At 32.7% G+C, this 4,287-nt stretch overlaps 1 pseudogene; it reads left to right on the top strand.

The window, feature by feature from the left end:
• Nucleotides 1-432: 432 nt before the first annotated feature.
• Nucleotides 433-730, top strand: LOC116014466 (annotated as a pseudogene).
• The last annotated feature ends 3,557 nt before the right edge of the window (nt 731-4,287 follow it).

Below are 4,287 nucleotides of genomic sequence, written 5' to 3'. Positions count from 1 at the left end.
CATGGTCCACACAGCTGTGTGGACCAAAAATAAAAAGTACATTATTTTTGTACTAAAGGTACATTATTTTTGTACTGTAGGTACATTATTTTTGTACTGAAGGTATATTATTTGATAAATAATGTACCTACAGTACAAAAATAATGTACCTTCAGTACAAAAATAATGTATTTTTATTTTTGGTCCACACAGCTGTAAGGACCATGGTCCATGCAATAATTTGCCTTAGGAGAGTCACTTCGTACCACTAAGTCACAAGATCATTGGCTACACGTTTATTCTTTTTTTCAAATCCTTTCAAGATTTTCCCCAGCCGCTCTATATATACTCTCAAGAATCATTGCAAGTTCACCAACTAACATTAAACAAATAATTCTCTTAAAATTTACTTTTCCCATACTAGCTCAAATTTCTTGCTGCAACTTCTAAGATATGGATATGGTGATGAAGCTGGGAGCAGAAATGCCAGTGGTGATCTTCAGCAAGAGCACATGTTGCATATCTCACAGCATCGAAACCCTAATCCGTGGCTTTGGTGCAAACCCTAAGGTTTATCAGCTTGATGAGCTTGCAAATGGAGAGGGCTCTGGTTGAATTAGGGTGCATTCCAAGCACACCAGCAGTGTTCATAGGGAAAGTCATGCTGGGTGGCTCTAATGAAATCATCACTCTTAACATCAAAGGCAAGCTAAAGCAACTCCTTATTGATGCTAATGCTATTTGGGTATAGACTACTTTGTAATTGCCATTATCAGCTGAGGCCATATTCATATATATATGTCACAGTCGGAAAATCGTCATTTTCCGATCCATTTACTTTTCCTATATATCCTACCCTATGTTGATGCCGCTTCATATAAGGCACACAGTGTACGTAACTTGTTTACTGTTCAATATGTGGTTCAACTGGACTATTAAATTCAGATATAATTGTTAAGTTTATTACTCCATCCGTCCCATTTTATGTGTTTGGTTTGTTTAATGATGCTTGACTAAAGTAATTTTGAAATCAATTTTTCATAACATTAAGTTTAATATTAGGAAAAAACTTGTGTGAGACCATCTTGCCGTGAGACGGGTTGGGTCAAGATGCAAATATAGTACTTATACGCATAAATGTCATACTTATATGCTCAAATGTAATACTAATCAAGAATAAATTTTTTTTGTTAATTACAAGGGTAAATGTAATACAACAATATTTTTACATTTTGATTTAAAAAAGTATTACATTTTTTCTCAAAAGTATTATACTTTCCCTTATAAACAAGGAGCACTTGTCAACATTACTTATTATATGAAAAATGTATTACTTTTTATCTTATTAAGTAACAAAAATTGTATTCTTGATTAGTATTATATTTGAGCATATAAGTATGCCATTTGCATATTGTTTCAACCCGACCTAACCCGTCTCACGAATAATGATCCGTGAGACGATCTTACACAAGTATGACTCTAATATATAAAATTGATATATTTAGAAACTACATGAAAGTATTATAAAACACAAAAGAATTAATTTTAAAAATAATTAAAAACTCCTTTCAAAAAAAATAATTAAAAACTAATAAAGAAAATAATTAAGGAAGAAAACATCCGCCTGATCTCTGCTGACGCTGCCGTGAGCGAGAGGAAGGTACACAGTGAAGCAGACTTCTCATTGTTTGGGTAAGAGTGCAGATTTTAGTTCTGACAATCTTTAATTTTCTTCTTTTGTTGAGAAAAAGACCTATATATGAATCTTTCTTTGATTTGGGTACCAATTAAGTTCACTGCTTTGGGCTGTCTTTCCCTCTACTTGTTGGGCGTTTGGTTGGGAGGAGGGAATTAGGGGGTAAAAGAATTATAATTCGGTGGAATTGCAATTTAATAAATAAAGTAGGAATTCAAATTACAGTGTTTGGTATGCAGAAATAGGAGTACAGGGAATTGAAAGGTAAGAAGCGACAAAATGACTAAAATGCCCTTATGTTGTGGTAGATGTAGTAATAATAATAATAATAATAATAATAATAATAATAATAATAATAATTCTTTCAATAATAATAATAATAATTCTTTCAAATAATAATAATAATAATAATAATAATAATAATTCTTTCAAAATAATAATAATAATTCTTTTAAATTTTTTTTTTTCTAAAAGACAAGGGGTATGGGAGGAGGGGCAAAATTTTCTTTACACCAACAAATTGTCCCTCCTCTCCACCGAATTGCAATTCATAGGGGGTACCCCATGAATTGCAATTCATCATTTGGAGGGGAATTGTAATTCTGCAGAATTGCAATTCCTTCCAACCAAACACTGTAGTTTGGGAATTCACTGAATTGCAATTCAATGAATTGCAATTCCCCCCAAACTACATCCAACCAAACATGCCACTTGATGATGAGTTCCTTTGTGGGTTTTGACCATATATCGCAGATAGAATACTGAGGTTGAGGCTTTTTAGTGGCAACATTGGGAAGCTGAACAACGGTTGTCGAAGAATGGAAAAATATCCAGAATGGAGAAATATACAGAACATCATTGAAAGGAAGAAGAAAACGAAAATTTCTTGTGTGAACTGTGAGGGATCGGAGTCTGAAATTACTTAGACAGCTAGAAATTTACCTATTTTATGAGCTTTAAGTTAAGATCCACAATATAATATAATCTGCCAAAATTGGAAACATGGTTATAAAAAAAAGAGTTAATTCATTTTTTACTCTTAGATTTATAAGTGACAATCCATTTCTAGTCTTTTTTTTATTATAACATCCTTTTTTGGTCCTTGTATTATTGTGATATGACCATTTTTTGTCTTCCGTCAAAAAAAACATTGAAATGCAGTTGAATATAAAGACATTTCGATCTTTTTTATACAAAGTATGGTGACCGGCAATATTTTTTATGTTTATTGTTTTGAAAAAATCCATAACTGAAGACCAAATGCCCTTGTATTTTATGAAATTTAAACTGTTTTGTTAATAGAGAATCGAAAATGGTTATGCCATAATAATACAATGACCAAAAGTGGATGCTTTGGAAAAAAAAAAGGACTAAAAACGGATTGTCACCTATAAATCTAGTACCAAAAATGAAATTATCTCTTAAAAAAAACATAAAATAGTTTTGACCAAGAAAAGAGCATGCGTAATCGCGTATATGTGATAATTACAAGTTACAGTTGTATTTATTTGGATTAAAATTACAGAAAAGAAAATGTAAAGAACGAGAGAGAATTCAAACACCTACCCCGTTTGTGGGTATACGCAGTTGCGTGGCAGCCGCCAATTGGCTTAAGTTCCCATGGATTTTTGTCTTCACTCGACAGTGATATAGTTTCGGATTATTCAATTCATTATGTTTTCAACTTCCAAGCTGTATCCGTAGATGGCCATTTTCGTACAGTTAATTTAATTTTTTAATTTTTAATTTTTAATATTTAATATTTATTTATTTATATTTATTTTCCAGCTGACGCTGTGTGTGTTTGCTTATTGAATTTTGTATTCAGAAATATAAATAATTATTACAAGTATTGATATTTATTTTGGGTAATGATTGAATTTTTTAATTTCAGGTTGGAGATTGATTGATTGCCATGGGGGTTTCTTGATTGTTTTGATTTCTTATATCTGTATATGAATGTCCGCGTCTGGTCCAGCTTGATTATTTGATTTATTTCATCCAGAAATACGTGTTTTCTCCTAATTCTGCTTTGCCCAACTTATAAGTTGTGGTTTTGTTTAAGGAGGATTTCTGGATTCCTTTGGTAGGTTCTGTTTGATCAGGTATTTGACGTATTGATGGACGTTTTTGGTTTTATTTGTTGGGATTGGGGTTGATTGGGGATATCAGAGTGGGTTATATTGACTGGATACTTAGAATGGTGGAGATCAGGTAGTTTATTGGTAATTGACCGAGTTTTTTAGTCATCAAAATTGTTAGGTTACTGAATCAGGGGTGCAGTTGATTAAGATGCATGGTTAGGTTAGTATTTGATGTGTGTTGATTGATGAAGTTCAACTTATTGGTGATTGTTTGAGGCTACAAGGGATCAGGGATCCTTGTATAGTAATTAGGATTTATTAAGAATTTGATGGGTTGTCTTCCCATGGTGGGTCAGGAGTGATGTATGTGTTAGTAGCTAGCAAATGAGCACAACACAATGAGAGGTAGGCAGCGTTTCTTGTGTAGATGGATTCCTTGGACAGGACATTCCTTCATATCATAGGTTTACTGAAATCGTGGATCCCTAGGTGGTCTGAACCAGCTAATGTGTCAAGGGACTTTTGGAT

Source organism: Ipomoea triloba, chromosome 3 (assembly GCF_003576645.1).
Source record: "Ipomoea triloba cultivar NCNSP0323 chromosome 3, ASM357664v1".
NCBI lineage: Eukaryota > Viridiplantae > Streptophyta > Magnoliopsida > Solanales > Convolvulaceae > Ipomoea > Ipomoea triloba.
This window is presented reverse-complemented; position numbering and strand designations above follow the sequence as displayed.